General features: G+C 40.3%; 1 protein-coding gene across 9 annotated transcripts in view; it reads right to left on the bottom strand.

Annotated features, from left to right (window-relative positions):
- The window catches only part of LRRFIP2 (LRR binding FLII interacting protein 2), a 108,064-nt gene extending 101,393 nt beyond the window's left edge, over positions 1-6,671 (bottom strand). For 4 of the 9 annotated variants that reach the window (XM_046670998.1, XM_046671040.1, XM_046671025.1 and 1 more), the window contains exons 1-2: positions 6,432-6,670; positions 4,926-4,997 (exon numbers count right to left, since the gene is read on the bottom strand). The gene's annotated coding sequence lies outside the window, so the exon portion shown is untranslated. Of the gene's footprint in view, positions 1-4,925; positions 4,998-5,543; positions 5,594-6,431 lie in introns of all 9 variants that reach the window. The other 5 variants (XM_046671030.1, XM_046671064.1, XM_046671016.1 and 2 more) reach the window with 4 other exon arrangements.
- Positions 6,672-11,052: the final 4,381 nt, after the last annotated feature.

Raw genomic sequence — 11,052 nt, 5'->3', positions numbered from 1 at the left:
GTCCCACATGCCACAACTAGAAGGACCCACAACGAAGAATATACAACTATGTTCCGGGGGGCTTTGGGGAGAAAAAGGAAAAATAAAATCTTAAAAAAAAAATGGTTAAAATCGTAAATTTTATGTTATGTATATTTTACCACAACAAAAAAGAAAACTTTGGACAGATAGCAAAGGGTGAGCTTGGTAAGCCAAGAGGACAGTGACCTTCTCATTTCCTTCATTTTCTACTTAGACATAGTGATATCCATGACAGGGGAAAAAACATCTCATCTACAACTGAATTTTTTTTCCATTTTTAGTCCTATAATCCTTGGGCCACTTAAATGGAATACTTTTTTGCTAATAGCAACAACATGTATGCTTACTAATCATGTTGTTTGTTGTTATAAATGATTTAAACCATTTAACAGGGAGATAAACATTTTAACATCCTAATCCTCTGCATATAGAATACTCTATTTAACTTAGAAAACAGAGAGCCAAAATATTGCTCCTAACTGTTAAAATGCTTCTACTTAGGAGAGTGGGAGATGTAGAGACAAAACAAAGCGATCAGAACAACTAACTTGAAAATTAAACTCGCTTCCTAAAACAGTAAAGGATGTTATATCAAAACTAGTTAAAATTTTAGTATTAGTATTTACAATGAATAAAAACTAAGATACACAGGGTTCAAACTGAAAACAATCGAAAAAGATGAACTATAATAACAGGAATGAGTAGAATATAATAGAAACAGATATATAATATTATTATATCATAAAATATGAAGAAATAGAATAATAGAAATAAACCAAATAATAGGAATAGAGAAGAAAGAAAAATACTTATTTTATTTTTTCTCCTCACCTTGAATACTAAATACAACATCTTCATCAAATGCTAATGATCTAAATTTCTGAGGGCAAGAAAAAATTAGGGGCCAGCTCCGTGGCCGAGTGGTTAAGTTTGTGCACTCCGCTGCGGCAGCCCAGGGTTCCGATCCTGGACGCGGACATGGCACCGCTCATCAGGCCACACTGAGGCGGCGTCCCACATCCCACAACTAGAAGGACGTGCAACTAAGATATACAACTGTGTACAGGGGGGTTTGGGGAGATAAAGCAGGAAAAAAAAAAAAAAGATTGGCAACAGTTGTTAGCCCAGGTGCCAATCTTTAAAAAAAAAAAAAAGAAAAGAAAAAATTAAATTTCCTGGAGTGCCAACCTAATCTAAAGCAAACGACAGGAAACCACCTGCAAGCTTTGCATCTCTGCATTAAATCTGTATGCCAAACTCTTCAAACAACCTCAACTGTAATACAAGGCTGCAGTTAAAGATGATGACATGAACCTTGGTCATAAGGGTGGAGCAATAAGTTCTTTAACAGCTTTCTAGCCTAAGAAGTGAGATCAGTTAAAGAACTTTAAACTCAAGCACTTCATTCACTAAGTACAGAAAACACCAAGGTTTTCATGAGAAAGCACTTAGTACAGGGAGGCAGCTATGCTGGGAGATAGCATCTGGTAATAACCAAAAGTTTAAAGAGATAATATCATGATATTGTACATGATACCTTACAGTTCTACGGGAAGAAGAGAATGAGAATTTGGGAAGAAGCTAATTTCTCTGCATGAACTCAAAATAATCCTGTAAAACAGTCATCAGTCTCAGTGTCCTTTTGATCCTCCTGACACGCGTGAAGGTCTCTGAGTTGGACTATTTCAACTAGGGGCGTGGCCTCCCTATGCAGGTAACTAACATTTTTCCCCTGTTGTAAAACATTCGACTGAGCCTCGGCAAAAACTCTCAGAACCAGAACATAACGTCAATACTGGTACAATCCTATGCTCCTCCTCATGCACATTTTCCTAAAATACTTTCCTCATTAGTTTTCCTTAATCATGATTTTTCCTTAAAAAAGGAAAACAAAAACTGGATCCTAGGATATGCGTGCTAAGCAGATTTTTACCCGAAAACTTAGCCTTAATCTTCTGAAGGCAAATGTCCCTTATAAGCTCCCTCTTCTGTGGCTGACACTTTTCCTAAACCGCAAGCCTGCCTGACTTGCAGTGGGGCCAGGACAGATTACGGTTATGTGGTAGGTTCTGTCAGGCGAGCTTTGACAAGGCCTCAAAATAGACCCTGGGCACCAGCCAGGGAAACTGCCACTCACAAGTTTCAACTTCATCATCCTACGTTAGCCCCTCAGCACTTTTTTTTTCCCTCCAGTCTCTCTCATTTTAAAAGGACAAAGATTCCCTGAATCTTCTCCTGGTCATGAGTGAGCTGTATAACATCAAAATTAAAAATTTAAGCCTCCATTATTCTGATCACAAACACTTTGCAGAATAAAGACTGACTCTGTACCTACCTCCTGCCTTGGAAAACTAATCTATGAACAGCACTCTCGTTTGCAAAAGGATTTTTGGATCTCAAACAGCACAGAAGTTTATTTTATTATGACTAGACTAGGACGTGGAAGATAAACGAAGAAGGGAGAAGGTGGACTATTTAGTTCCCTTGTGACTAATAATCTAGTAGCAAACTTCACCAGGGCAAGTTAAACTATCTACAATGTTTTTAATTGATACTGGCCATAAAATCCTAAAACCACCAACCTATTACAAAAGGTATTCATTTAACTTACTAAATATAAATGAAGTGGTTTGTCTATAACAGCACCAGCCTTCAAGGTACGGTATTTTTACCCTTACCAGTACAAATAAAAATAACCACCTGTCACTCTAAAATGTTTAAAGTTGCCTTATAAAACATATTTGCAGTATTTTTTCAATGGGGAGGAGGATAAAGAATTTGAAGTAATTAAGAGCACCTTTCTCCTACAAAGTTGAGAAAGAAGTTAGCTTCTATTATAAAATAAAGCCCAATACAGGATTGAAATAAGTTTTCACAACTTAAGTGCCAACCCTGTAGTCACACTTTTAGAAACACATTCCACATACACATTTATGGAGTAGTACGAAAACATATATACAAGTTGTCCATTATAGCAGTAAATCTAAAAAGCTAAAAACAACCTAAATGTCTCTTAATAGGGAATGGTAACATAAATTATGGAAAATTAATAAATTATGGTTCATCTACACTAGGCAGGACATTCAGTCTCTTTAAAAAATTGGATGGACATATGTGCTAATATAAAAAGATCTTTAAAGTATATCAATGGTAAGAATGAAAGGTACATGATAGTCTCCTAAACATATGTGATCACATACGTAATAGAAAATTTGGAGAGGGATACATAGGAAATCATTAACAGTGACTGCTTTGTTTAGGGGGTGCAGGAGTGAGAAAAGGCTAGTTTAGACTGGAGACTTCCTTTTCACCATATAATGTTTTCTTTTTAAAAGTTTTACCAATTTTAAAACGTTCCACAAACATCCACTGAACCCCCAAAGTGAGCATTCTCCTTTTATACATGCCATTTCTTTCCTCTTCCTAACCATTTTCTACCCTTACCTCTTGCTCTCCCCAACACTAGACCAAAACAAAAGCATATATAGTAGCAAATCCCAGAGTTTCTCCAAGAAATAGAATTCTCTCTCCATTTCCCGCCAAAATAAAGAAATAATGGAATAAATGAAAAAGCATAACATGATAAATCAACCCAGTTTTTAGCCCAATATTTGATTGCTTTTAAGTCTGGCTTAATCTATGGCAGGCCAAAAAGTTTTAGAAGTGAAAGTACAATGTGCAACACACAAAAAAATCATTTCCAAAGGTGTCCTATCTACTATCTCAAAGGGAAGAATGGAGAAAAAGGTAAAGTTATTTTAGTCACAGGGTAAATTTTGCTCAATTTCTTCCTTCTAAGTTTAAAAGCTGACTTTTGAATGATGGTCATAAAGTCTATTCTTTATTTGCAAACTAGACAAGGCAGCATGTTTTCCTGGTTAAAAGACCATCTCTCCTCTCAGATTCTCCAGAGAGAAGCAACTACCTAAAAGAAAAAGGCTATGAAACGGCCCCTATTTTGGAGGTGCAATGGAAAACGCTCCTATGGTGAGGAGAGGAGAATTTCCTCTCCTCTTCAATGATCCTCATCAACATTCCCAGCACACTGCAGGGAGAATTATTTTTTTCCTGTACATCATCAATTCTGTTCCTTTTCACACTAAGAGCGGGGTAAACAATTCACAAAGAGCTCTGCAAGAAACTGCTCCCTCCTTTGTTTCTAGTAAAGATCTGTTTTTGTTTTTGTTTCAAGAGAGAAAGAATCTACTTTGCCAAATATATTCCCCACATCACTTTTTTCCTTCATTATGGAGATGCTTAAATCCTGACCTAAGAAGGCTTCTCTTGCATATCTACCTATCAAAACTGTCAGTTATGGTGGTTTCCACAAGGGATTTTCCAAAAGGAATCTCTGTTCACTGGGAACTGAAACTCTGAAGTCACTATTAGCTGGACAAAAATCAAAAGCAACATTAGGGAACACTCTTGAATATAAGAATGCATATCCAATGAAATAAGATGCCAAAATTTAGTCAAAGAATTTAAAGGAATTTGGTAAGCAATACCAACAGGGTAAACTTACCATTACTTTATAACTGATAACTAACTAAAGTTCTTTATAAATGAAAATCAAGATAAAATAATCTGAATTCCAAAAAGAAAACAAGGCTAAGAGTATCAAGAACTCTGTAATTCAGTTATTTGGCTTAACAACATTTTAAAAGCCAAAAATGATCAAATTGCATTTCAGCAATAAAAAGTTATTTCTAGTTTTAAATGAATTCATTCCAATATTAAATCACAACTTCAATACACACTTTCTTCTGTAAGGGAACTTAAACAAGAACTCATATAGTTAGTCTCATTCCACATTTTTAAGGGTAGATTCACAAAATGGGTGGGGCCTTCCATTCAAAAGACTCTACTTTGTATACTGCAAATTCTTTCAGTGAACTTTTTCCTACCTTAATGATGGTAGCTCTCCTTTTCACTGACATTTATTTTGTTTCTAGACCCCTTCATTTATCTTCCCACATCTGGCAAAAAAAAATGGGTAAAATCACAACAATCCACTTAGGAACTAACAAACTATTTTAATCCAAACATTCTGCAAAAGTTCAATTTTTATTTCCTTACCATGCTACATGACAATAAATATCTAGTGAGAAATCTAACAAAGGGTAATATAGCACATCCTATAAAATGAGTAAAGGCATCTAATTAAACATGCAGTAACAAACTGGCCTTCCTCTATTCCAATTCTAAGATCCCTATCAATGATTCACAAAGTGAGTGACCTAACTTTCTTAATGAATCACACTTTCCAAAATTTTTATTCTACATGAGTATAATACTAGGTCATCATCTCTGTATTTGTTAATCAGAGCATGATGTTGGTTAAACAGGGTTAATTCTGCAAGACTTTGAAACCACAGCAAACCTCAAGTTCCCGCCAGCTAACTCTTATCTGCAACACTTTGCATTCTCCACCAACTGCACCTTTCCATATTCATCCCCCAAATAAAATGTTATCGTGAAAAAATGTTGTTTTAAAGATTGATTAAGAACTCATTCATCCATACCCTGCTCCCCATCTCTCTGGTTCCATTACTACATCCACCTTCTCTTCTCACTGTAATACAACTAAAAATTAATGGCCACTCTGCTATCCTTACATACATCTTTTAGTCAAGTAACCTACTCCAGTTTTACCGTTTATGGCAGAAATGCTGAGTCATTAAGTGGAACTCAAAGAAAATGAGCTATAAATAGTTAAAGTTTAGGATACAGTATTTCCCCAGCCATGTCTCAGCAGCCTGATATTTGTATCTCCCACGGTGGAAAATACAGAACCAACACTTGAACTTTTCTCCTTCTAAGAGAGAAAAAGAGGTGGGTTTCCTTAGTTCCTCCCGCTTCCTGCTGGATAGCCGCGGGCAAGAGAAGCAGGCCTGACTGGAGCTATATAACTTAGTAATCTGGGTGTGAATAACACCCCATATTAGTCAAGCATTAACCCTGACACTCCTAGCAAGCGCCTGTTATGCCCGCGCTTCAGTTCGGGTCAAGGAGGAAAGGAAAAAAATCCATAAAAATGCTACGCCCTCCACAGGCCTGACACCGTTCCCTGGGGTATCTGTCCGGGGACAGGACCGAGGGAGTGTCGCGTCTGGGCAGGAGGAGAAGGAGCCCCGAGCACCCGAAGCAGAGGGACAGCAGCCCAATTTATTTCTCCTACAGCGGGAGCAACACCGTCCCCTCGCGCGGATGGAGGGTGAGCGTCAGACACCAGGCATGATGCCGGGGACCGCAGCAGGCAGGGGGCGGCCCCGACCCGGGAGCCCGCCAGCCCCAGGGAAGCCCGGCCCGCAGCAGGGCTCAGCGGCGGCGCGGACTCAGAGGGCTGCCGAGGCCGGGAAGGGGGCCCCTGCTCCCGGCTCTCCCGGGCCAGCGGGAGGAGCGGCCCTTACCTGTCTCTGCGCGCCCGCTGTGCCGCGGAGCCGCCCGAGAAGGGCCGGAGCACGGCTAGCCCGCCCGGAGCCCGCTGGGGCGAAGGACGAGGGGCGCGGAGGGCGGACTCGGTCCCAGGTCCGCGGCCAGTGGGCCGGGCTGGACGCGGCGGCTCCCGGCGCCGGCGGCCGGTCAGTCACTCACGCCAGCGTCCCCCGAACGCTGCGGCTGAGACAGCGGGAACCGGCCCCCGGGAGGAGCCGCAGCCGGAGCAGCGGGCGGAGGCGGCGGAGGGGCGGGGCCACGGGGTCGGCGACCCGCTCACCCGGAAGCAGTTGCGGCCGCGGCGGCGCTCGCTGCGGGACGGGGTTGGTCGCAGCCGGGCGAAGTAAACCCGGCTCTCCAGCGGCTAGCTGCGCGCCGCCCAGGGGCGATGTTCCTGCCGCTCTGCTCTGCGGCTGCGACCTGATGCGGCCGCGCCCCAGAGAGGGCGGCGGGGCGCCACCGCCAGTGGAGCGGAGGCCCGGGGCGGTCTAGAGGTGGCTCCTGCGGGTCCGCCGTGCCGGCCCAGCCCTCCGCCCGCAGGACCGGGGCTAGGAATGTGAATTGTATGTGTGCCTGTTCAAGGCTGCACCTGCCCTGGTCGCCTCTAAACTCTCCGGCCTACTGGGCTTGGGTAAGTGGGCGAGGGTGAGCGGGTGTGGTTGAAATGCTAAAAGCCTTATTTCCAAATTGAAAACGCGTGATTTTAAAATGATTTCCGGAGAAGAATGCGGGGGGTGATGGGGAAGGAATATAGACTGCGTTAAATATCTAATAGACACGGACCTGTCATTCATTCTAGAAGTCTCTCTCGAGACCCACCAGGTTCAAGGCACTGGAGAAAGACCGAGGTCCTGCTCTTTGGGAAGCTTACCGTCTATTGGGGTAGACGGGATTTAAGCAAACAAACAAGGTAATGACAGATTGTGGTAAGGCTCTGCAGGAAATACACCAGAGTGATGAGGAGAGATTATGTGGGTGAGACCGCAGTGGCAGGAAAGGAGGGTTAGAGAAGATCTCTAGAGGAAGGTGATAGTTGAGCAGCCTCCTGAGAAAAAGGCACCAAATACACTTAGATACAACTTTACACACAGGGACGGTAGGTTCCAGAACCCCCTGAATAAACCCATGGATTCCATGTTAAGAACTTGTCTCTAAAGCCGCCTAAGAGCTGTTTCTGTGCTGCCCACTCCTGCAATTTCAGAAGGTTTGAGCACCTATTAGAGTTCATGGGAGCTGAGACTATGGCGTTTATAGGGGAGGTTCCAGGCATGAATTAGGGAACTTTGGTCGCTAGACAGTGAGATGTCAACGGATGCATCATCGCAGGGAGAATTCTCATACCATCAGCCTGGAAAGACAAGTTCTTTAACCTTTCGCTCTCTTTCCATGTCACTAGTTTTTTTCAGACCCAAGAGTAAACGCTGAAACTGTGACTTTTACCTGGGATCAAGAGGAGCTTAATCTTTCTGAAGGATCATACTATGTTATGATCTGAATAAAAGGATTAATGACATCTTTTGCTAAATCAGTTAAAGACAAACAGCTAACTTGTGAGAGGACCTATTCAGGTAATAATGCATTACCTGAAAAATACCAATAAACCCAAAATTACTTATTATTAAGTATTAGTTTATATAACTGCATAATTAATACAAAGATTGTTTGGATAATTTTAGGATTAGGTTCTCTTGCCCTTCTCATTTTACTTCTTAACCACTTGTTTTGGCTCACACCAGACTAACAGAGAAATATTTTGCTGTGTCTCCTGGAAAAACTGGGAGGGATCTCACACTTACTGAGTACCTATTATTTGTACGGCATTGTGCTAGGCACTTCAATATATTATCCTTTTCAGTACTAGGATCACTTTGGGATATGGGGATTATTATACTCAATTTAGTAGCAAAGACATTGAGATTCAGAGAGATTGTGACTTGCATAAAATAAACAAAACTAGTAGCTGAGAGAGCTAGAATTTGAACTCAGGTCTTTCTGGCCCCAGTTCCTCTTTTACTTTGTGCCATGTTGCTTTAAATATAAGTGAAGTGTCCGGCCAAGCAGATTTCTATTTTGCTTTTAGAATTTTAGTATGAAAATATACTTTAAGGTAGAGGAGTATGAGGCAAATTTGGAACTTCTCTGTGTTTTTACTTCCCGCTCTATAGGATATCTGCCATCTATTTGGCACCAAAAAAACTACTACGCTTGTTTTAAGAGTTTCTAATGTCGTGTATCTTTTGCACACTCCCAAGAATGTTATAAAGTATGATGCTAACATTTTGTCATTGCAAGGGGGTCCTGACGAAATGCATCACTCTGAATTATTTCACAGAGTCTTTCCCTGCACATTGATTTCTTTCTGCCAAAAATATGTGTTCCCAGATCTTTATGGGTTATTCTGACATGTGAATGCCCCAGATCTGTGTGGGCTGGCTGCTCTAGAGACATATTAATAGATGAAGGAAAATTTTGCAAGTGTTTATACTGTTTTGAGGAATGAGGTGATAGGATTTGTACATTTTTGTTCTTTCATATCAGATCCTTCACATTTTTCTTTGATGATGTCAAGAAATAAAAATTTTCCCTTCTCAAGAGCAAACAGTCATTTTTGTGGTTTTCACAAAATTATCTTTTGCAAACACACTGCTATGTTTCACTCTATACACATCTCTGGAAAACATCATTAGTTCAGGCATTAGAAATAGGATGCCACTTTTCTGGGCCTAATATTTTTGTTAGTAAAGTGTGTTTTGGAAGCATTTTTAAACATTTTTGTTAACTCCTTACAAACCTATGGTAACCTGCAAAGCAACAGTCTTTGAATATGTTTTAAGTTCTCTTTGTTTTAAGTTTTAAATGCTCTTTCCAAAAATTCCTTCTTACCTAGATTTGCTATTTTTTTCTTGCTGTCTTTTTTTTATTTTTCACTTTTATTTGGAAATAATTGTAGACTCACAAGTTGCAAAAATAGTAGAGAGGGCCTGTGTACCCTTCACCCAGTTTCGCCAAGTGATAGCATCTTACATACCTGTAATACATTATTAAAACTAGGAAATTGATATCTTGCTATCTTTAGGTTTTTAGTTTCTTTTTATGTTTCATTATATCAAAAAATTACCATTCTGCAATAATTCATTTCTATTTTATTTGACTCTTCTCCCTTTCCTAAATTAGTAAATGACAAAGGCACTAAGTTTGCCATGGTGCTCATCTGGAATTACAAGTTTACTAAAAAATTCTGTGGCTCAACAGACTTAAAAGTGATTCATTTGTAAGATTTTTGCTTTTTCTGCTTATTCTGTTCCATGTCATCCTGCCCTAATAAACCTATAAATGTATACAACCTGTGTATGTGTGTTTTAATACGTCCTCTGACCGCTTAAATGTTTTCAAAGAGATTGCTATTAAAGTAAAAGGGAAAAGAATGCCAAGGTCCTCATTTGACTGAAAAAAAAAGTTTCTAAACATCTAACTATCCAGATGAGAATGCCATGGTCTATTGGTTCGGAAGACAAATCTCACTTATGGTTAATTCTGTCTCTACGTGGATTCTCCTAGCCAGAGCAGCTCATCCTTTCCTCTCCTAGAGAGTAAACAAAGGAAAAGAAAGAAGTAAAACTTACTATCTTCACTCTTAGTAGTGAGGAAAGGTTGATGAGAAGGGAGAATTTGGGATTTTGTATAGGTATCAATTATGTATGAATGCATAATCACAAATAACTAAGTGATGGCTCTTCTGCATTATATACTCATTGTAAATGAGTAATCAAGCATCCTTCATATTATGGCTCATTTAGCAAATGTATTCATCTGCTGTGTACCTGGCACCCAGCTAGGTACTAGTAGCACTGGGATACAACAGGATCTGTTTTTTAAATGACTTGTGTGCCAGATACTTCCTAAACACTAGGGATCTAATGGGAAGTAAAAAGCTGTTTTCCTTCTCTCATGAAATTTACTGTCTGATAAGGGAGACAAATTATCACATAAAAGTACCTTTATAATCCTAATAAGTATTACTAATAAGGTGTATGAGGGCATTAAAGTGGAATTCAACATAATCTGAGATGTCAGAAATTACTTCTCCTGGCAGGAGACTCTGAGCCAAGATTTAAAGCTGCCTCAGAATGAATTCAATGCAGAAGTCGGGGAAGAGCAAGGAGGAACATAAAGACCTCATGATGGAACCAGCCAATTCCCAGGGCCTGAAAAGAATTGAGGGAGATAATGTGAGATGAGTCTAGAGAACTAAGGGTCCACCACGCGGGGTCTTAGGGGCATGGTAAGAATTCTTATATTTGTTTTGAAAGCAATTCAATTGAAGAGTTTTTAGTGGGAGTGACATCAGATTTGTGTTTTCAAAAAATCTCTGGTTTCAGTGTGAAGAATCCACTCTTAAATAAATGTGTCCTGAGTGCCCACTATGGGCCACATACTAGTCTGCGCACGAAGCACACAGCAGCAGACAAAACGCACAGATTCCTTATCTTTGAGGATCTTACAGACAATGCTATACAAATAGTACATAAGATGGTGAGAAGTGCTACAAAGAATATTGGAAGCCGAGTAAGAATAAAAGGGTAGGGTGGTGTTGCT

This window comes from Equus quagga, chromosome 1, assembly GCF_021613505.1.
Source record: "Equus quagga isolate Etosha38 chromosome 1, UCLA_HA_Equagga_1.0, whole genome shotgun sequence".
Classification (NCBI taxonomy): Eukaryota; Metazoa; Chordata; class Mammalia; order Perissodactyla; family Equidae; genus Equus; species Equus quagga.
This window is presented reverse-complemented; position numbering and strand designations above follow the sequence as displayed.